Genomic DNA, 24,325 nt, shown 5'->3' on the forward strand with positions numbered 1-24,325 from the left:
TCAACCTGCAAGTTTCATGTAGAATAATAATAGACATCTCTCCCAGTGGTGGATGCAGGATCCTTCTTACTCAATCTACAACGAACAGATTGGAGGATTGGAGTCCCCCCCCCCCCGTCCCCCGTCCCCCGTCCCCCAAGGAAAGCACTGTAGCTAGTCCTTTCAAAATCCTAGAGAGTGTACTCTGTCTGTCTCTTTAAAACAAAACCAAGCACAAAGCAACAAAGCAGTGGGAAATCATATCTTTGGCTTATTACTGCAACAGGCATTTCTAAGAAAATCCCGATAAATGAAGACACCCAGCTCCAGTCTGGCCTCTTCCTTTAACTGTAAACGTTGATGACAGGCTCTCCGGTATAACACATTACACAGATCCAGCACATGCTGTCATCAACCTGTCCTACAGGGAACAACACTGGGGTTCTTCAGACATCAGTGCCATCAAGGTTCTTATAAACACTATTATAAGCAATAGACATAGAAACTTACCTGCGAAGTGAAAAGGAGTCGGAATGAGGAAACAGGTACTCTCCTGTAGCAAGCTCCATTTATCTGTTGTTATTGTTGTTGTTATTGTTATTTTTGTTTGTTTGTTTGTTTTTTATTTCAGTCATTGCCTATTTTCTCATTTCCAAAAACATTGTAGTAGGCTTTTCATAACATTAAAAAACAATCACCTTGTAAAATAAGAGATTGTACTGGATTCATCTAGACTGTCAGTTATTCTATGGCTTTACAAATATGTATTTAAACCAAGTATATTCCTCCTCCAAAAATATTAATTGAAAGTTTCAGGCTTGTCTATGCAATCAGTATCCAGGCTAGTCCCCAGTAAGGAGTATTCATACAAAACATTTTTGTTACTGTATAGAATCTAGACATGATACTTCACCTAGAAGTGGAACACCATCTCCTGCATCCCATTACACTATGATTCTTCAAGAGGGAAATTAAGGACCACTGTGTTTTCAGCATAACCATGGCTGGCTTCAAACATCATAACCTAACATCAAGGATCCAAAATAAGACAGAAGACAGAGTTTTAAGCATCTGGTTGCATAATAGTCTTTAATCATGTAGAAAAACAAATGTTAAAGATGTCCTTCTAAGATTGAGTAATAGCTGTGCCACACTTTCTGCTAACACTGGCATTTCATAAATTAAAAGAACCTGCAATTTTGTACTTGATTTATGTTGGCAAATGGCTGGTCAGTATAAAATCAGATGCTAAATCATTAATATTAAAGATGTTTTCTCAAACAAAAGATGAGCCTCATACATTTCAATGGTTCAAATAAATGGTTAAATAATGATCCATTATATTTTTAAAGACTTGTATTTTTCTTTTCTTAAGAAATTTGAATAGAGTCCCTTATATGCGTCACGGAGGTTCTCTTGACAACAGGAAGGTCATCTGAGACAACAATACACCTCCCCATTTGGCAAGCCTCCAAGCTTGTCCCTTGCGAGTATTTTAAAGGTTGTATTTTTAAGAAACATAACAAATAAAGGCAGTTACTATGCTACATGTTTATCTCTAAGTTGCTGGTATCCCCTAGAAAAAGTGACTCTATTAGGCTCTTAAAACAGGTTTTTGTTAATAACTGGTTCTATGGTTACTACCAATAACTTTCCCTCTCTTTTTCTTTCTTTTTTTTTTTTTGAGATTATAGATTATATTATTTTCACATTGCCATATTATCAGTATGAGAAAGGGATACCTGAATGTCAGCCACTGAAAACACACACACACACACACACACACACACACACACACACACACACCCATGTGTTGCTGTTAGCTTGCACATGGCCATGGGTCCTGTTGAGCGGTTTTGTGGATCTTGTGGCTCCGGGAAGCAGAAGCTCGGGAATTTCATTGAGTTCACTTCACAGGGCGCTGGGTAGAGGCTGGGCTGAGGAGCCACCGGGGCTCCACCCGGGATGGGCAGGTCTCAGCCTGATGTCCCTCAAGAGCAGTGCTTTTGAGGGGGGGGGGGGGGTTTCCGGGGCGATGCGGCTGACCCAGAAGACTGGTGTCCCCCAGACACCTCTGGGAGCTGTGGAAGAACTGAGACATGAGGGCATATGGGTTCAATTGAGATGAACGAGGGGGAGAGAAGCCCCGACAGCACCCCATAGGTAGAGACTCTTGGTTACCGGGACTCGCTTGGCTTTTTCCTCTCTTTTTCTTGTGCTTAGTGTAAAAAAGGATGATACTCCAAAGTTTGTGTATACTAATGATCTTGTGTGTGTGTGTGTGTGTGTGTGTGTGTGTGTGTGTCCCCGTGTGTGTACATGGCAAGCACGGGGAAGTCGAGAGGACAACCTCAGGCATGGTTTTTGCTGTCTACTTAATGTGAGATAGGAGATCTCGTTCATTGCTGCCTATGCTAGGACAACAGACTAGGAAACTTCTGGGAATTCTCTGGTCTCCGCCTCCCATCTTTCCACAGGAATGATAGAATTACATACATGTACCACTCTATCAAGCTTTACACGGGTTCTGGGAATTCAAACACAAGTTCTCACATTTGTATGGCAGACACTTTACCCTCTGAGCCATTTCCCCCCAGCAAACTAATTATCTAATTTTGCTGTAATGGGCAAAAACTGAGTGTGTAAAGGATATACAGAAAATCTAATTTAAAAACAAAATTGTACCACAAGTGAAAGATTTGCAATAACAGATCCTTGACCAAAAATTAACTGAGACAAAGCTTCCTTGTCACTGAAATCTGAAAAGGAAGGCACACTTTCAGTTATTTTGGCATAACTTGGGATATTAATGTCAAAAACAAAAAAAATGAGTGTCTTCAAACTTCTTCTGAGCTGTATTCTGCAAAGAAATTATTTTTTGAAAGTTCCCAGGAAATGTGTGACTGAAATATTAGCTCAGGAGCAAGCACTGTGTGTGTGTGTGTGTGTGTGTGTGTGTGTGTGTGTCCTCAAAATTCCCATAAACTCTACTTGAAGAATTTTTATGAAAACTTTTAGAAACTCAAGAGTAAAAAGGATCTGAGGATAGAAAAGGCACTGAATAACAGCCATACTTGTAAGCAGTTGAAGAGAACCAAGATTACTTCCTGGGCAGCATGGCTACACCCTGACAGTGGTGGTAAAGTTAACAACAAAAGTATAAGACATACATATAATATGTTAAGTAATATAATATATAGCAAATAAAATTTTGAGAAATGCATATATAAGCTCAGAACAAAATAAAATGTGGGCATCTTCATTTCCCTTAGCAGAGACCCCTGGAGACCTTCTCCACCCCAAGGTTAAAAACATAGGTAAAACTGAAATAAATAAATGCTTCAAAAGATCAATATCATTGGCTATCAGAGAAATGAAAGTTATAACTATCTAAGACCCCATCTTACCCCAGCCAGAGATTACTTAAATTTTCCAACAGCTTACCAAAAACCCTGCATCCAGTCATACATGTCCTGACAACATATTAAGAGTGAGATCTCTTAAGATCCATAAACATATATTATAAAGAGTTTAAGTAATAAATAAGCAAAGCATGTAAAGTTGTTGGAAAGAAGAACCAGCAACTTTATTGAACAGTAAAGAAAAGTGAAATTAGTAAGTTTTCAGATAAATGGGTGAGACAGAAATGTTTATGTTGAGAAAGTCATAGAAAAACAATTGCCACGTTGTTTGCCCTCTTACTCAGACCTTTGCCGTCCTACAGAAGCTAAGAAACAAGAAAAGAGACCCCTGTGTCTTCAAGGAGTAGAACAGTAGGACACAGCAGTGATGGAGACGGGGGAGATCGAGTGACCACAATGCATCATATGCATGCATGAAATACACCCAGGAAAAAGCAATGAAAACATCAGTAATAATAATATACTGTGGTTGCTTATTCTTTCCCTAGTTTCCTTGCAGCTTTATAGCCTTCTTTAAGTGTCTCTCTATTTCCACAGTTCATTTCCCTGATACCATGGATTACTTTTCTCAAATGTTTTGCAGGATATAAGGTAAAGAGGCCTTTGGACAAATTCATGATGAAGAATTCACAAAATTTTGTGTTGTTATGGAAGTTACTTGTTCCTTATTTATTTGCTACCATCATAAAAAAATGTAATTGCTTCTGATACACCAATCATGTATAGAATCTTATTCAATTCTCTTTATTTATAGACCAGATTTTTTTTCACCTGCAATTGTATCATTTGTGTCTTGTATACCTTTTTCTTACATTCCGACATTGGCTAGAACTTCTGTTAACATTCTGGTTAGCAGTGGAAATGATGAGAACACTTGTTACATATATGACTTTTAAGGATGCCCTTACTAAGTACATTATCAGTACCTATATTATTGGATGCATGGTTTTCAGAAAGCTGCTGAAAATTTCAAATTGATTAAGTTCTGCTTCATTTCAACAGATGGTAAAAAATTACTTTTTCTTGAATTAATCAAAAATAGTTATCTTATTTGACTTTTAGTAAATCCTTCTTAGCAATATCTTTACATGTTTAACTGACTTTGCCTTCATAGGAATACAAAACTTAATTGGTAAAGTTGATTTCTCCATTTCATGCACTGAAACTATCTTCCCTGAAATTTTTGTGAGTATAATCATAAAGGAGATTGTTCAGTTATTTTCTTCTGAAATGTTTTTGTTGGCCCTAGCATCAGATTTATGCTAGACTCCATTATGGAAGGAAAAAGTGTGGAGCTGATTGTTTTGAAAATATGCAAATGGGTAGTGGATCTCACAATTCCATGAAGATGGTAGTTCACTATTCCTGCCTACCTCTAAACACCTTTTACGATTCTATTTTCTTGATGTTGCTGTTGAATGTATCTCTCATGGCCTTCCTACAGGTTGCTCTCTTTTCTATCTTCACAGAATGGCACCTGCAAAGGGTGTTGTGCTGTGCCAGGTTGAGAGAAGTCCTTCATCACTCCTCTATTTGTAGTCATCTGAAATATTTCTCCTCCATAGATTCAGAGGTACATCAGGTAGTGTTTGGATTTTTGCTTCAATCATGAAATATAATATAGAAAATTGAAGGAATAGGAAGGAAGGGAATGGGGGAACAAGGGAGGGAGAAAAGAAAAAGAAGGGGAAGAAGAGGAAGAAGAGAAAAACAAAGATGTTTGCCTATATATTTCCTTCCAAACATGTTTTCTAATATTTCCATATTCCACTTGTTTTGCTGTCTTTATCTTTTTTTCTGAAGCTTATTTTATGTCCTAAATTTGCAGGTAAAAATACTTTCAATTTTATTTTATTTACAAATGTCTTGATTTTTATTTTATGTAAGAAGATTAAATTTGATGAATAGAATATTATTCTAGACTGTTTTTGTTTTTGTTGTTGTTGCTTTTGTGTTTTTGTAGAACTTGAATGGTCTTGTGCCACTTTCTCTGTCTTCAATGATTGCTGAGCAGAATCTACCATTACTTAAATTATGCTTTCCCTATGTATAGAGTGTCATTTCTCTACCTATATTCAAGTTACTGATTTGATATTTAAGTATAGTGTGTCTTGATATGATATGGCTTATCCTGTATGGGTTGTCTCAATGCTCTGAACAAATAGGTCTGGATTTCTGATAAAATATATAAAGTTTTCATGCAAGAAAATGATCAGTTCCCTCATCTTCTTTCTCTTCTTCTACAAGACTCCTATATACAGCATTTTGATATTTCATTACATACTCACAAGTCTTAAAAACTGTTTTTAACTATTTTTCTTATTTATTTTCTGTTTTCCCATTGGGAAAGTTCTATACCTTTACATTTCTTTTTTTAATTATTATTTCCTTTTCTTTAAAATATTTGTAAGAAGATTGAGGATCAGCTTTTATGGTACCAGAAGGATCCATGCAAACTTTCAAAGGAAGAAAGCAACCAACACTCTCACTAAAATATGATGTTTATGAACCACCAGAATGGCCACCAGAATGGCCACCAGTATGGCCACCAGAATGGCCACCAGAATGGCCACCAGAATGGCATGATAGTCCTCAGAGTACAGTAACATGTATGGTTAACAGCCACCAGAATGGCATGATAGTCCTCAGAGTACAGTAACACAGGTATACTGCAGGAGTAACCCACAGCTCTCTACTTGGACTCATCCAACAAGAGAGAAGTCACGACTAGTATTGGAAGCCTAGACAACTACTCAGGGTTAGTGAAATCATGAGTCTTGGGTCAGTCCTCACACTGCAACAGTTCTCGTTATTATTTGCGGCTGCATATCCCAGGCTAGCTGGCTTATGAGCTTTGAGGAAACTCTGGGATTACAGACAGGGTTACTGCACATAGCTTTCACATGGGCTTTGAAGATTTGAACTCAGATCTTCATACTTGTATGACAAGTGCTTTAGCCACTAAGCCTTCTCCTTGGCCATGAGTTCTTTTTAAATTATAACCTCTTTTTTCTTTATCTTATGTATTACATCACAAGAGTTTGTGGTATTTGAGTTTTCTCTTTTATTTGTCTTTCTCTGCAGCATTCTAGCAGAGCAGTGGGTTGGGAGTCAGGGAGAAGACCCCAGCCCACCTCTCTACAGGGTGCCTGGAAATTCAGGTTTCCTGCTTATCACCGACAATTTCAGGGGTGGGGACAAAGCATTTGAGTTAATGCTGAAACTTCATTAGCCTAAGTCATCATGTGGATGCCTTCTTTTCTGTGTTTTGGGGCAGAGTGAGGTGATTTTTGTATTTTGAGAAGCTACCTATTTCCTTCTCCTTTGACTAGAAAGGACAACCTGAGGTAGATTCAGCGTTGCTTGTCTACACTTACTGACTGTATCTCCAGGATAGATAGTGGCTTCTGAAGATCCAAGTTCAGGATAAAGAAACCAAGCCAAAGCAAAGCAAGGAGACTTTCTACTGTAATATATTTCAGGCTGTGGGATCTGAAAGCCAGTCTAACCTTTTTTCTTCATGCTTCCAAGTTATCAGATGTATGTAAGTTTGTGTGTGTGTGTGTGTGTGTGTGTGTGTGTGTTTATTTACATAACATCTAAAAGTCTTAGTTGTTTTGCATGAGAATATCGAGTCACTAATGAGTGAGTACACTGAGTCCATTTTTCAAAAGTTTGGCCGTTCAATTCATTTTTTTAATTTCAGGCATTAAACTTCCTAGCTTTGAAATGCTCACTTTGTTTCCTTTTTTATATGCCATTTCAAGTTCTCTATTTTTTAAATCTAATTTTAAAAGTGCATTCTCTAATATGCCTGAGAGCAGTTTTAATGTCTTTTCTAATCTGAGACATGAATCTATTTCCGTGACTGCTTTTCTTTTAATTGGTATAAACTTTTTCTTACTTCTAGGAATATCTTGGTTACAGCCCATAATATTATAGGAAATGATAAAACTGAAGAAACACTAAAGATCTTAAGGAAACGATGGAGGAAAATGGCCTCCACATCCCAAACAAGAGTAGAACTGTGTCGAGAAAGCACTGAAGTTTAGGTTGTTTTCCACTCAGATACCCAGACTAAGTTCTCTGCCCTAGGCACGGCAATATCTTCTCTATTACAGGGCCTAATAGAACATAGAACTTACTTTGCTTTGCAGCCCAGAATCTGCTTCCATGCTGCATCAAGCCAAACATCTAGCCTACATCCCATGGGAAAGAACAAGCAAACAGAGAGATTTAGTTCTGTGGTTCTAATATACCAGCCAAGCAGCCCCCAAGGCCATATTGAATCTCTTACTTCCCCTTCTTACCCCAGGAAGTTGTCTATGACTTTGGCTGTTGTCCTGGTTTTCAATCTGTATACACCAAGACATGGCAGCCTAGGCAAAGATAAAAGTAGACCCCCCCACCCCCTTTATGCATCTCCTATGTTAGATGCCATTTCAGTGCACCAACAGCATTGGAGGACAGATGGTTTAAATGTTCTATTCTAGCCACAGTAACATAGGAATTATGGATTTGTTGCTTCTTATTGTTGTTATAAAATACCATGACCCAAAACAACTTGGAAAACAAAGAGTTTCTTTTGGCTTATGGTTTGGGAGAGAGTCCATAAGGATGAGAGAGGTGTAGCAGTCCACTACTGCTGAAACAGGAGGCTGAGAGATGACCGATGCAATCTTTACCCACCTGAATGAACAAGACAGAAAACTGGGTGTATGGTGAAGCTATAGACCCTCAAAACCTGCCTTGCTGATGCAGATCTGCCAGGAAAGTCACACCCCCAAAGGTTTTATAATGTTCCAAACTCATGAGGACCAAGTGTTCAAATACCTGAGCCTAAGGGGAATTTTCTCATAAAACCACTGGAAAGTATATTGCAAATGTCTATGCCTCTACTGTTGATGAATTACTTTCTTTTTTTTTTAATTTTGGAGGTAGGGTTTGATACAGGGTCTCACTATTTAGCCCAAAATTTCTTGAGTACAAGACTTTCTGCAAAGTCTTGGTGATCCTCCTGCTTCAGGCTCCCTGGAGTTGAGATTACAGACATGTGCCACTGTAACTAGCTTCCTAGCATTATGTTCTAAGAACTCACTGATATCTTACATGATTTCTTTGTACATGTTTTCTAGAAGTGAAAAAAGCCAAAGCAAACAAAACAATACCACACCAAAATCAGATAAACAGTAGCTACATTGGTATCCTTTTTTCTTCCCCTTTTTATATGCCATTTCAAACTCTCTTTTTATCCATTAAAAATAGCATGTTCTCTAATATGTTTGGCAGCTGTTTTTAATACCTTTGCTAATTCTAAAACAATAGTTCCTTCTAAACAGGCAAGATATAAAATACCTTAGAATTAAGCATTTCTTCCCAGGATTTATAAGTATATACATTTTCCCAATCAGAACATAAATCTGTACAGTTAAATCCAAGGACTTTTCAATCCCGACAATATCTTTAAAGGGTTTTAATGCATCTACCACTTTTCCCCTAATGTGCCTAGTCCAACCAGCTTTCTCGTGCCTCTATTCAGCCACCGCCTGGGAATTTCAGTGCTCCTCTGATATCCTTGTTTGTGTGACCTTAAGTCCACAAACAAGGTTGTCTATCTTCTATCTTATACTTCCCCTTGGTTGCTTTTTAGTCTTTCTATACTATTCTTATACTATTCTTTGATAGATTTCCCTTTGTGTAATTATCTATACATATCTACTCATGCTTTCAATTTTTTTTCAAATTAAGTATAGTTTTTTTTTACTTTTATCTTTTTTAAAAATCTGTTTATAACTTACAAATCTTGTTATTTTATTAAAGCATATTGTTGAAATATCTCTGGCAACATTAATCAAAATGTATCCTACTCAAATAAATGCGTGCATCTCTGTGTGTGTGTGTTTTGAAGGTTTTCACTAATGCCCAAAAAGGATTCAGACACCTTTCAGAAGAGCTAATGTCCTCAATGGCAGCTTCTGTTGGTGAAAAGATGGTCATTAGGGACTGTGCTGCTTGCTTTTTGGTTTTATGTCAACTTGATGCAAGCTAGAGTCATTTGGGAAGAGGGAACCTCAATTGAAAAATGTCCCCAGCAGATTAATCTGTGGACAAATCTGTGGTTCATTTCTTAACTGATACGATGTGGGAAAGCCCAGTTCACTGTGGGTAGTGTCGCTCCAGGAATAGGATGGTCATGGCGTTGTAAGAAAGTAGACTGTGAAATTCACAGAGAACAAGCCAGTGTTCCTCTATGGTTCCTGTCTCCAGGTTCCTGCCTGAATTCCCTGGCTGATGGATGACAAGCAGTAAGATAAACAAAACCCTTTTCTCCCTAAGGATTCTGTTCATGGTGTTTTATTGCAACTGTGAAGTTCTAACTGAGGCATGGACAATGTAAATAAAGCTGATGGGTAGGAGAAGCCAGAGGAAAGAGCAAACATTTTTTCACATTGCTACCGTATTAGAGGCACAGACAGTGGCCATTGCTAAAGCTATTCTGGAATAGACTAGTGAGAGAAAGAGAGAAAATCTGATACAATCTACTTTTAAAATTCTTTATTGTTGGAAAAGAAATCCAGACTTGATGGCAAAATAGGACTAACTCTCAGAGATGAGGAAATTGATACCTTGCATCACTTTGAATGAAGTGTTTTACTCTCCTCTGTCAATGCTTTCAGTAAAATTTTGCTTTGACCTTATAGAACAGTGAATGCTTGCTCAGTTCCCTGATTTCTCCATCTGTTGAATTGCTGTTTGTGTTTTAGTTTTTTGTTTGTTTTTTTTTTTTTAAAGCCACAGTACAAAAAGCTCTCCATTCACTGAGCAATGAAAGACCAGCATCGTAGTTACCCATCTAACTTCTGTGGCAAAATTCTCAACAAAGGTGTCATAAGGAAGGAAAGGTTTGTTTTAGCTCTGAGTTTGTGGTTTAAATCCATCGTGGTATGTAATGCCCAGCTGGAAGAGTGTGAAGTAAGTGGTTACATCACATCCAGACTCCAGAAGCAGAGACTATTAAATGTATTTAGTATTCTGCCCACCCCCTCTCTTTTAAGCTCTCTATGGGAACCCCAACCCATAGAGTGGTATTTAACTACAGTTAAGATGGCTTTTCTGCTTCACTTAACCTAGTCTAGAAAGTTGCATAGATATGCCTTTAGGTTTGTTTCCAAAGTGATTCTACTTCCCATTAAGATTAACCATCACAGCAAAGTAGGGAAATGATGTCATAAAAAGCTGTAATTTGAAGATAAATAATACAATAGTATAGATAGACTGTTTAAGGTAGACAGGTTTACAACTCACAGTGGTATACTGTGTTAGGAAATGGCCTCAGTATAGGGTGGGTCTTCAGTGGCCAGACTGTTCTTGACTCTGTACTCCTTGACATACAAGGACAGACCATTTGCTCAAGATGAGCTATTTGCATCATCTCTATGGTGTACTTGAAACACAAAGGCAGAGAAATAGAATTTGGAAAATTTCTGGAATCTAATCATGGTGACTAAGCAAGCACCTGTTTGAGTCCTAGCAAGGTAGAGGATCTGGGAATGGGCAACATTTGTGACATGGCACTGTCAAGACCCGTTAAAATATGAAATGTCTGTAAATACTTTCTGAATAAAGTCAAAGTTCTACTATTGAAAATGAGAATTTCTGAGCATCATTTATATGCTCCAATTGACTGGAATATATACATATTTCCACACAACCACATGCACATATACATAACCACACACACACACACACGTGAAGAGAGAGAGAGAAAGAGAGAGAGAGAGAGAGAGAGAGAGGAAGGGATGAGATTTTAAGTCTTTTAAGTCACATGTAAGGAGATGTGGGATACCTCTTTTTCAGGCTTTAGGTTTAGTTTGTGTGAAATTTTTACTCCCTCTGTCCCGTCCTCTCTCTCCAGCCCTCCCTCCAGCCTACTGTATAGTTTTCTCCACAACCCTCAGGTTATGTCACCATGGTCACTCAGATCCTCCTCTTCCTGATACACAGTTATCCCACTTTCTATGGATTCTCTGAGTAGAAGATTATCATTACAAAAAATAGAGAGGAGGAGTTTTCAGAACACATTTATTTATCCTATAAAATTAAAATTAAGAAATATGGGTTCCTGGTATGTGTTCAATATCCTCCAGTATACAAAGCACTCCCATATTAACATTTAGGATGCTTAAGAACCTTAAGAGATGAGCGCATCATTATTTTTGGAGACTGATAAATAAATGGATATACTTAAAGCAACAATGATTGCATAGGTGATAAACTCAGGTGTCTCAAGAAGAAAACAAGTTCTATATTCTACCTGTCAGTCAAGCAAGCTGGCTGGAACACTGATAGAAAAGAATATAGACATAAGGGTAAAAGAAATCTACATATCCTGGAGTCCACTGATGGCAATGTTCCCAGCACAATATTTTCATTACATTTGTCTGAGTTAATTTACAATCTGAAGCATTTCTAGCAATATAATAGAGTATTGAAGAAATCCAAGCCACTTATTAGTTTTTTTCAAAACTACAGGTGATACCCAAGTTTAAGCCAATGTAAATTAGCAATGCTAATTGTATAAATCGTGATGTCAAAGGCTACAAAGCCAGGTGTATTGTAGTGTCACTCTGTAGCTGGTGTTTACTGCTGTCTCACGAGAGATGTATGTGTATGCATGCACGTACACACCTCTGTTCATTGTGCATAGTAATGATTTTATAAGGATATTTTCATTCAAGTATGTAGTGTGCTTTGACTATGTCCTTCCTCATCCTCCAGTATCTTTCTATCTGGTCCCCATACTGTTTGTCTCCTGAAAATTTATTTGTACTTCTATATAGTACAAATAAGTAATATATATATATATATATATATATATATATATATATATATATATATATTCTAGTATCTGCATACAAGACATTTGTCTTTATAAATCTGATTCAATTAACTTAATAGGAAGCTCCTCCGCTGCATCTATTTTTCTATAATGAGATAATTTCATTCTTTATCACGGCTGGATGAATGACATTGTATGTATGTGCTAGATGACGAAGGCAGACTACTCCTGGGTCTTTATACAAAGGGTTTTGTCAGCATTCCACACAGCTACTTTCACAAGAATGGTTTTAACAGACTCATGAGAAACACTCTGGAGAAGTCCTCACCCGATTTTTGGTAGAGTGGGTAACTTTCAAATAGTGTTACACAAGTGTGTGGTTTGTGGGAGTATTCCGAGTGACAGTGATGCTTTAATATGTATAAAGCTTCCTAATTTTTTTAAAAATATATTTTAATAAATGTAGTTTTTCTTTATTTTAATACACAAATAATTTACTCTTTCTCTGTTCCATCCCAGTACTTAGCCACAATCCCACAGACCCTATAATAAAAGTTGACTCTTTCGTCTCAAGGATAGATGTGATTTGGGCAACTAGAGAAGGAGAGAAGTGTGGAAAGTAATCAATAGCCCCATTTGGCATCTAATCCTAGCTAAGTGACTAGAAGCAGGTCCTCAACTGGGGAAAACGTAATCTATCGAGAACTGTTTGCCTTCTCTTGAAAAGAGGTGTCTCCTTTAATTTCCAGTAATTCTATTTACAAGCGTTGAATGTCACCGATTTTCTAATCCTAGCCAACCGTGATCCTGTGGATTCATAGCCAAGCTAGCTCTAAATACTTGTTGCCACCTTCTTTCATCCTAGGCCACATCTTCCCCCTCCTAATCATGCAAAGAGTCCCTGATTTATTGCAGAAGATAAGTTAGGTAACAGCAATAACTTCAGGGTCTGTAGCGCCCGCAGAGTGTAGCCTTGTTAATCAGTCAAAATGATTTCATGTGTTTTCTTAGAATCATCAGAAAGGGCAAAGGATTTATGGGTGATATCATTTTATGTGCCACAGTGGTGTACAATATTGCCATCATGTGTTAAGACCAGCAGTGGTCTGCATTGATTTTAATCATCATCATACCTGCCTCGATCTCCCCTGTGCACCCCACCCCATAAAAAGATAAGAGAAATCTGAAGCCATTTTATATATCGACTTAAAATGCTTTTAGTCATGGTAAGTTTTCTAATGTTTTCATAGCCAACTGAGATAAAGCACCTATTCTCACAGATCATACGTCTTTCTCAGTAAAATTCCAACAAAAAGCACAGACAGCTACAGAAATATCATTGCAATGGTAGAGGGGCTCTTATAAATAGCTGCCACTGAAAAGCCCTATTTGCTTCCTTCTCTGCAGAATTATTTTGTTTGTGTAATTTTGTTTGAGAGAAAGTTCACATTTTATATGGTGATTCATTCACATATCAGAAATTCAATAAAAATCCCAAAGCCAAGAATATATAAGGATAGCAAAGGATGGAGGCAGGGATCAGCCTAAATGGAAACATATCAGAGAAGCTCAGATGCCCCTCCATCATTGTCTGCACAAGCCAGACTCACTTCTCCATCAAAGCTGCTTTGGGAAAGGAGAAAGCTGCATCCTTGTCTACAATATGAAAAGAAGACATTCATTGATTCACTCATTCTTCTGATTAATCATTCATTTATTCCCTCACATTTTCATCATTGTTTGCAGAATCACATATATATATAACAAGCTTAATGCTACAGTGAAAGGCTTTGATTTAAATACTTGTAAGTCCACCAATGACAATAATAATATGAGCAATGGTGTTATTAATATATGCAAAACACTTGTATTCAAGAAGTAGCAGCACTCAGCTGGGTCAGATTAGATTTCACAGCAAAACCTTCTGAGGACTTTGTCTCATTTACTGACTCAGCCCCTAGAAAGCACAGCACACAGAGCTGAGCAGACAGCTGTGGCCAGCACAGGAGTAGTAATGTCTCAGTTTCCCCAGTTCCCATCACCCATCACCATCTCCTACCCTGACCTCTACCACCTTCCTTTTTCATTTGCCAAATGAGTCATGTTCTTTGAAGATCCTTCTGACCAATCCTGAATCATGATGCCTTGGCTGTAATATTGACCGAAGAAGAGGACCATGACTCTGCTTCAAAAAACCAAAGGTGATGTTTCTTACTCATACTATTATTATTATTATTATTATTATTATTATTATTATTATTACTATTACTACTACTACTACTACTATTATCTTCAGTTGCAAGAGAAGTGGCCCCTGTTTTTTTGTTTTTTTTTTTTTTTCTCAGAATTCCTGAATTCTGTTCCTAGGATCTAATACAGTGCAGTCATCTGATATGTACTCAATACCAGTTTGCTGGTATGGTTTTGAAGGTTATAAAATATAAATCTGGAAATTTTAATAATTAAGTTCCATATCTAGCACAGAAGGTCATTCCAGGAAAAAAAAAACAAGCTAGAAAGGAGAGGAGGAGTAAAGTATTTGGGGTAGAGGAAGGAAGCCAAAGCATTTCTGAGGCAAGTCTATCCCCTCTACTAAACTTCTACTCAATTTCTTTTCCACTACTATGTTTAATAAACTAAGTTAATCTCCAGGAGTCCCGTCAACATATTCTGCAAGTATTTTTTAGAAAATTTATTGCTGTTAAATTAATGGATAAACAGATAAAACAAAACACTCAACAAAGAAAGAGCCCCAGAGAAGAAACCAAGATGGCATGTCAGACCTGTTACTATGTTACTGTCACCTATAACATCTGTTTTCACCTTCCATTTTTATCATGCATATATGTATAACAAGGGCTAGAAGGTTTAAATATCATTCCCTAAGTGTGTGTGTGTGTGTGTGTGTGTGTGTGTTGAATGTATGTTGTGCTCCTGTGGTTGCATATTCTTATAGAGCAATGGTTTTCAACCTGTGAGTTACAACCCCCTTGGCAAACCTTTATCTCTGAAATTATTTACATTACTATTCATAACAGTAGCAACATTAAAGTTATGAAACGGTCATAGTATTAGGAAGGTTGAAAGCCACTGATGTAGAGACCATAAGTTGATGCTGCGGGGTCTTTCTCTATAAATTTCTAACTTGTATTGAAACAGGGTCTCCAACTGAACCTAGAGCTTCCTGACTTGGATAGACTGGCTGGGTAGTGAGTCCCTGGGACCAACCTTCCTTCTCTTCATTATCCTTTTCCTTCTTTTTTTCCATCCTCTTCTTTCTCCTCTGCCTCCTTCTCCTCTTCTTCTCCCCCTCCTCTCCCTCCTCCTCTTCTGTATCTTCTGACTCTTCCATCCCTGTTGCTTCTTCATTTTCACCCTTCACCATATCTGAAGGACTAAGAATTCTAAGTTCTTAGGTATAGATCAGAAAATTAATCGAAACAAATACATGTGCCTAAGAATTTTTTGGCCTTGAGACCAGCAATACAACTAACAATAATATACACTACAAAATAAATACCATACACTACACTCTACTATCACAGATGTCTTTAGACTGAAGGCCCTATACAGAACATTTGTGCCTGTTCCCTCTTTGGGAAATGCTATGAATTGTTACCCCTGAAAACACACATTTATTAAATAATCATTGATTATTTAATAAAATAAACCTCATAAGGTGGCAACAATTCTAACTCATCTCATGGCCATGATGAACTGAAAAAGTTTAAAGCACATGAGACTAGAAAAAAAAAAAAAAAAAAACAAAAAGCAATAAATATTGTTTATTTTCAAAAAACTAGTGTTACTTGCATTGAGCTATGATATTCATAGTATAAAGTAAGGCCCTTAAAACCACTCCTGTACTTCCATGCAGTGTTTCTTAAGAATGGGAGGTGAGCGGAGGAGTCTTCTTCTCAAGAAATATTTTGCAATGTCAGGAGACATATTTTTTGGTCATTGGTGAGGAGGTATGAATATTTTATTATTTTATTTTGTTTTTGTTTTATTTTATTCATCCCAGTCTCGATATTTTTTAGTAAGTGCTAATAAACAAATCTGTAAGGGTTCAGGACTGAGTTGAATGGCATGATTGGGTGCCATTTGTTGCCCATTTAATAACCAGCAATGTCTGGTTTCATTTGGGGAAATGCAAACTGATGTAAACAAGCAGACCCAAGGCAGCTAGGATCAAGTGATCTGAAGCGCAAATACTAAATTTAGATTGAAGTAAGCATGCATACCAGTCGAGTAGGAGGATATCGCAGAGGCTAAAGCATCAAGCTTGACAACCAAAGCATACTTCTATGAAGAGATGAGTGCAGAGGCAAGAGAATTCTTGGAAGCTACAAGGCTCACTGACATGGATACTGTAACAGTGGACAAAAAAAGACTTTGTCTCAAATAAAGTGGAAGGTGAGGACCTACACCTAACACCTAATGTTAATTAGCCACTGAGTCTTGGCCATCAACTTGACATACCTGTGATGGGACAAGTGTGTTGAGTTGAAGATTTGCCTCCATCAGTTTAGCCTGTGGTTATTTCTGTGAGACATTTTCTTAAGTTGTTAATTGATATAGGGGGTCCTAGATGACCATGGGCAGTGTCATCCCTAGGCATGTAAGAGTGATCTACATATGAAAGATAAGATAAGGGGAATAAGCCAATATGCAAATTGGCTGGGCTTTCTTCAGTTATGGACTGTAACTTGTAAGCTAAATAAGTAGACCCTTTCCTTCCCAAGTTGGGTTTAGTCAGCAACAGAAAGCAAACTAGAATATCATGTGACTTCTACATGTGTCCATGAATGTGCGTAAATACACACATACACACACACACTCCATACACAGACACTACACACACACACACACATGTACACATGCTATACACATCAATATTAACAAACAAACCCACATCACACATGTCAGAAGTAATCTTGAAAAATATTCCTTGTGAATGACTGAATCACGTTCTTTTTCATGTGTCCAGTGTATGCAGATGGCTCAAGGATGAGATCTAAAGAAACCACCAATTTTTGTATATATGCATAGCAGCTCAGCTGTTATAGCCAGAGGCTCAAAACTCCAGGGCTTTGAGATGATTCCATGCGATCCTCTTACCACCCAAACTCCATCATGCCTTTGCAGCCTCCAATCATAGTAACAAGAGTAAAAGAGCGGTAGACATGACAGTTGTCTTTCCTTTCATATCTACAGGGTACTTATCGCTAGAAAGTGACCTTTAATGTTCCAATCGCCGGGCCATTTATAGTGGAAAAAAATTTATTTCAAGGAGAAAATGATATAAAATAGTTTTAGATAGTTTGAACCAAAATTTTTAATTAAAAATTAAACAAAAGTTGGAAAGGTTGACTAAATTTTAGTCAAGTAGAAATTGTTAACTGATTACAGAGAATGGTCTGAACTAAGTGACTCTAAGAAGCAACCTTTTTCTTTCTTAGATGAGAGAGAGTATGACCTCATCGCTCACAGCTTATTCTCTGCATAATGGCTTAGAAGAAAGAAGGAACCAAACACAATCATTTGCCTGCTTGTCTTGCTGTCAGGGGGAGAGTTAATACTCATAAGGCATAATATACATACATACATACATACATACATACATATATACATACATACATACATATGGACATACATACATATGTCAGACCTGTTACTAGGTTACAGTCATCTACAAGATCTGTTCTCACTTTCTGCTTTTATCATGTATATATATATTGCAAGGGCTAGAAGGTGCAAATACCATTTTCTAAATGTGTGTGTGTGTTCCTTTAAGAATCAAAAATAACACATAAAATTGAATCCAAATGAAAGGCTAAGGGATTTGTATTTAACATGTCATTTTACAGTTTGTAAAGTGTCATAATTATAGATGAGACATTTATTCATTCCATGAGGCATTGCTACTAAGGGCCTACTATGTGCCATATGCCCCAAATAACTGCTGAAGTCAGTAAGAGACTCTATTTGTCACAAGTCTATAGATAATATAAAACAGTAGGAGGAAAGTCCATGTGTGGCTTATGTGAAAAGTTTCAAGCAAACTTTTAGAGAGCATACCACCTCAGAATGGAAAGTGTCAGGGAAGGTTTGCTACTGAGGGTACTATAAAAGAATGCTTCAAGTCGGAAGAATCTGAGCTGAGATGTCAGAGAGATACTTTTGTAAAAATTGATCATTAATGCCAGGAGAGTAGAAGGCAGGAAGCCGGAGTATATATAAACCTAGTGCCTGCAGCCAGTTCAACTGCAAGGTTTTTTTTTTTTTTTTTTTTTTTTTTTTTTTTTTTTTTTTTTTTTTTTTTTTTTTTTTAAAGGAATTCACAGAAAATGTGTCTGGAAGTGCTAAGTCAAGGGAACATGGATCCTGGGCTCCTGGGCCTGTAAGGAATATTCAACAGCCTATAAGGATTTTGGGTTTTGTTTGGTTTTGTTTGTTTGTTTAACTTTTTGAGAGCATTTAAAGATTGTAAAACACTGGATTCTCTGTGGTATTTTATCCATTCCTATGACACACATTGATTTTTTTTCCACTCATACCATTGACTTCTGTCTCTTTTTTCCTTTCTTCCCTTTCACTTCCCCAAAAGTCTCCCTTCTATTGTCATAACTTCATTTTAAAAAAATGCAGTGCCTTCCTGTAAGAGAAAATAAGCCACATTTTTTGGAGTCAGCTTTATTGTAGTTAAAACCATAATCTCTTTTGACCTAAAACTGACAAGATCATTTTACTTCATAGCTGAGTAATATTCCAGTATTTACACCTACCACATTTTCTTTCATCCACTCCTGGGTACCTGCCGATTCCACAACTCGGCTATTTTTCAGTAGTGCCATGGAATCAAGAGCATACATGATCTCTGTGATGTGCTCTAAAGGTTATCCTCGGGAGTTCTATGGCCAGATCCATATGGGAATTCTAGCTTTGGGGTTTGCTTGTTGTTTTAAGACAGAGCATCTGTCTGTATTTCTGGCTGCTCACATTCTCTGTGTAGCCTAGGTTGACCTGAAATATGTCATAATTCTCCTGTTTCAATTCCTCTAGTAATGAGACTATAGGTGTGTGCCTTCATGTCCAGGGTACTTTTATATGTCTCATGAATCTGCATTCTAAATGCCATAATGCTTGAACAGTTTACATTCACACTATTAGGCTTCTTTCCCTTTCAAAATTTTTGCCCTCCACTTTTACAAATAGCCCTTCTAGCTCTGGTGATGTGAAATCTCAATGCAGTTTTGGTTTGCACTCTTCTGATGGCATAAAGATTTGAACATTCTTTTCATTTATTTATTGACCACTTCCACTTCTTCTGAGAGCTGTCTTGGCTCATTCATCCACTTGTTGATTGCGTTGTTTATTGTCTCGTTGTGTGGCCTATTGGATTTTTAAAAAATTATTCTATTAATCTCATGTCAGATGAAGAATGGGCAGCGATCTTTTCTATCATGTTATCCATGATCTCTTTACTCCAGCAATTGCTTCCATTGTTGAGCAGATTGATAATTAAATGCTAGCCTATTAGCCAGTGCTTACTGTTATTGCTCAGGCTATTGGAGTCCTATTAACAAGTCCATTGTCCATGTCGATATCCTGAAGTGTTTTTTATCTAGTAGTTTCAGACTTCAGAATTTTATTGAGAAATGTGATACACAATCATTGACTTTTGCATAGAGTAGGATATGGCACCTGTGTAAGTCCTCTACTTGCAGATACCATGCTGCTTTTATTACTACTGCTCTATAAAACAATTTAGAATCAGGCATTATAATATCTTCAGCATAGTTAGAAGGACATAGAGAATTCCGAACCTTTGAAGGTATTAAGTAGCCTTTATTTTATATATTTTCATATGTTTGTCTATCTGTTGGGATAGAAACCTCTTCTAGTAGCCCCAGAGGAATCAATTCTAAGTGATGCTGAGAGAGGAGACCCACCATAACAGTACCCACTCCCAAACAAACAAAAGAGAGAAATACAAGTAAAAAACTAAAGAAATATTGAAGCATTCATAACTCTAGAAAAGAATTAATATTTAAAATAATTTTAATAGGATGAAATAAAATGGAGTCAGAGGAGGAAAACGAGAGAAAATACAAAATTAAGGGAATAAACAGGAGAAACAGGTGAAGAGAGTGAGAAAAATAGAAAGAGCAAGAGATAAAATCTGTATTTGCATTGTATTCTTTTCACCACCAACTCCTCCCAGATCCCCTCCCCTTCCTTCCCATCCAAGTTTATGTCTTCTTTCTTCCTTCAACCCATAGCGTCCAGCCTGTGCCACTCATATCCTTTTGGATGTGTGGTCTTCCACTACAGCATGATCAACCCAGCAGAGGTCATACCCTAAAAAACCCTCTTCCTTTCCTGTTGCCAAGAGATCCTCATTTAGGGGTGAGGCTTCTTGCTCACCTCCTTCTCTCCATACTGGAATTTTATCTGACTTAACTTGAAAGGTCTTATGGATGCTGTCTTGACCACTGTGAGTTCATATGTGTAACTGCCCCGTTGTGCCCAGGAAAAACACGGTTTCCAGGTAGTCATTAGAGTATCTCTGGCTCTAACAAATTTTCCACCTCCTCTTCTGCAGTAATCCTGGAGATTTGGATAGAAGGATTGTATTTCATTTAAGATCGAGCAGTCCTCTGAGAGGCACTATCCAGCAGCTGACTGAGACAGATGCAAATAGCCACAGCCAAACATTGGATGAAGGTCGGTGACTCCTAAGGAAGAGTTAGGGAAGGACTGAATGTCTTGAAGTGGATGGCAACCCCACAGAAAGACCAAGAGTGTCAACTAATCTGAACCCCTGGAGCTTCCAGAGACTGAGCTACCAAGCAAAGAATACATGGAATGGTCCAGGGCCCCAGCACTTAGGAAGCAGAGGGCCTCTTTGTCTGGCCTCAGTTAGAAGGATGTGCCTAATCCTGCATAGACTTGATGCATCAGGGTGGGGGGGGGGATACCAGGGTACCCTTTCAGAGGTGAAGATACATGGAAATGGGAGGAGGTACTCTGTGAGGGGGAACCAGTAGAGAGGGAGCAGCATTTGGGATGTTAGTTAATTAATTAATTAAAAACGACTGAGCATGCCAGTCTCTTTTTCTGTCCCTTGACCAGCTGTAGGGTCTCTGTTACTCAGAACTACTGAAAGGAATCTTCTCCAAATAGCACTGAGAGACACACTCATTTGGGGGTATAATGATAAGTCATTAGGAATCTGTTTTCATTTTTAGCAGAATAAACCAACTTTTTTTTCCTATGCATTTTTCAGAACATTTTTCAGTGACAGGATAATAAGAAATCCTGTGTGTGGTGGCTGAAGTGTGCAATCATAGCACTCAAGAAGCTGAAGCCGGAGGATTACCACAATGTCAAGGTGGTGAGCCTGGGCTACATACTTTCTAGATCCTGTCTCAAAGCCAAACAACAACAAAGCAGACAGAAACAAATTAAAGGCAGAGATGTATCAATTGCTATCTGAAAAATCTTATGAAAACAATAAGTAATATTGACAGTGGAAGTGGAATCATTGAGAGGGAATCCTGGGAAACAGAAAGCCAAAATAGCCATTGTCCAGAGAAGTCAAGAACATATCTTTAATATAAGAGGATATCAACCTTCCATAGACTGGCTTAACTTTACACAAACATAAAACCCATGATTCACTTGACCTAAGTTTTTGGTTTTTGGACTAATGTCTTTTAAAGTAGCTGTTTTAAATTTTTAATATATATATATATATATATATATATATATATATATATATATATATATATAACTTATTTGAGAGATACTATATATCCAATCATTTACAACGTAGATTTTGGCTGGGTTTCATTTGAGTTTTTGGTTGCTTCTTTTTTTTTCTCCTAAGAACAGCTGGACTGTTTCATTCATATGCATATGCAATTTTTGACTAAATAAAACAGCCAAGACAGTTGTGGGAGAATTCCAGTGTTTTTTGAGACACTTATGGCCTGGAGGGGTAGTCACTGTGAAAGTTCTCACCTGTACACAGGAGGCCCTGGGTTCTAGGCTTAGAACTATAAAAAATATCTTTACTTTCATTGCAGTTTAAAAAGAATATATATATATATATATATATATATATATATATATATATATTCAAAAAATAAGTGTAGTTTGTGAATAAATAACTAGAAAAATGTTTGTGAATAATTTAAATAACTAGAAAAATGTATTACCAAATGTCAATGGCTATTTCAAAAGTAAAAAAATAAAATAAAATTATTTCAGTCCGAAGGTTTAAAACTCCACACATGTAATTTCATACTTCTCTTGATTTTAACCTCAAAAATTTCTACCTTGTCTCTTTTATCAATGATACAGTTAATGACCTCTATAAGTATAAAAGCATTTTTTTTACTGACCACTAAAAAATGTCCCCTCTTCTGTGTTTAACCCCTCAAAGTTTAGAATTCTGGGCTTCCACAATCCTGAGGTCAAGGAAAGTGGTTTAGCCCTGGCTGTGGAAGCAAGAATATCTAATCTCTCAGCAACTGTGTTGGTGACTCCTCATCATTGTATTCATTAGTTCTGGAATCTAAGAGACAGGCCTGGGTGAGAATTGGAAGGGAACCTCCAGAAAGGAATAATCCAGAAGACACCATTACTTTCCAGCTGTCACAGCAGATACCAAGAAGTTCTGGGGGTGGTTCCAGCTCTCAGCCCGTTTGCTACCCTCTGGTGAGTGTGCCAATCCCTTCCACTCTTCACTGCCCTCGGAACCCAGCTTCTTCAGTCTCTGAAAATGAGCTGAAGAGCAGCATGTCTCCAGAAATACTCTGGGTATATAGTGAGACTGCTGTGCTATTCAACTCTCAGTCTCCCTAGCATGCAGACAGCCATTGGACTACTTAACCTGCACCACAACCTATAGAAAACAGTCATTCTAGAGAACCACAACTGTTTGGGACAAGTGTCATTTGTAGATGAAAAACAGCAAACAAAGATTTGAAGCTCTGTGCAATTACCTACCTGAAGTTATAAATCTAGCAGATAAAAGGTTTAGGTCTTGGGGAAAGCCAGTATGACAGTGAAACCCATACATGCTTTCTACCATGGAACATATTCATGACATTGTAAGACATACAATTAGATATGGACCACATACTTAAAATTCTCAGGACTCAATCTGCCCAGTAACATCTGCCCACTAACTGTGGGACTCATGAAGGCTTACTCTTCAACTGATCCCAGTCCAAATTTTAATTTCTCTGCAAACTCACTCTGGAAATACCCAAACTTACAACTAGCCAATTAATAGGCAAAACAAGCAAATCTAAGTGCCCAGTTCATCACCACATAGACACTTCCAAGCTTCTGGGAACCTGCTTCTACAAGGATCTTGAAACACATCAATACACTCAGCTCTCTGACTAAGGAATCAGAAACACTCATTCATCTATCACATCTTGTTAATCTTCTCAGAAACAGTTCCAAAATAGCTACTCTTGAAGATAGAGAGAAAATACCAGCCTAATTCAATACCAGGCTTGCTCGGATCACCATAGAGTCCAAACTATAGTTCCCCTGAGCCATGACCATCCATGGTGCTGACAAGGATGTATGCCCTGTCTTTGGCTTCCTTCCAACACATCTTACTTCTTATTTTCAAAGGTATAGGCTAGTAAGTGAATCACAACATGGAGTACAGGTTGGTCTCTACAAGACGCCTTATTGACATTTTCATTTACCTTTTGCCTTTCTTCGGTTCTGTAGAAACAGTTTGAATAAAGCAGGGGCAGAATTAAGAGTGTTCTTTGTAGTAAATCCATCTCTGCTTTGCTCTCTTTCAAGAGCATGAGAGGAGCTGTGAGACAAGTTCGTTTAATCACTTGGAATATGTCACATTAACTTGGGGAAGAATCGCCGTGCCTGAAAAGCCAGGATAAACTGTGTGTAACTTTTTTACCCTCTCACAAAATCTGGCTCAATAAAAACCATCTTAACTGCCTGAGGCTAATGTGTAAGTTAGTGCGAGATTACGGTTTGGTTTTTATAGCATTTTATGTAGTATTTGACAATCCAGAGGGACCTTGCC

General features: G+C 37.6%; 1 long non-coding RNA gene across 31 annotated transcripts in view; it reads right to left on the reverse strand.

Moving 5' to 3' along the window:
- LOC143442118 (uncharacterized) overlaps nt 1-24,325 on the reverse strand; it is a 103,307-nt gene that overhangs the window by 15,938 nt on the left and 63,044 nt on the right. For 12 of the 31 annotated variants that reach the window (XR_013110059.1, XR_013110077.1, XR_013110055.1 and 9 more), the window contains 2 exons: nt 23,979-24,159; nt 893-1,003 (listed from right to left, as the gene is read on the reverse strand). The exons of 9 other annotated variants lie outside the window; for them this stretch is intronic. This is a non-coding gene — a long non-coding RNA (uncharacterized LOC143442118). Of the gene's footprint in view, nt 1-489; nt 678-892; nt 1,004-20,078; nt 20,982-23,978; nt 24,160-24,325 lie in introns of those variants that run through there. 10 more of the 31 variants (XR_013110092.1, XR_013110071.1, XR_013110072.1 and 7 more) reach the window with 6 other exon arrangements.

Source organism: Arvicanthis niloticus, chromosome 4 (genome assembly GCF_011762505.2).
Source record: "Arvicanthis niloticus isolate mArvNil1 chromosome 4, mArvNil1.pat.X, whole genome shotgun sequence".
Lineage (NCBI taxonomy): Eukaryota > Metazoa > Chordata > Mammalia > Rodentia > Muridae > Arvicanthis > Arvicanthis niloticus.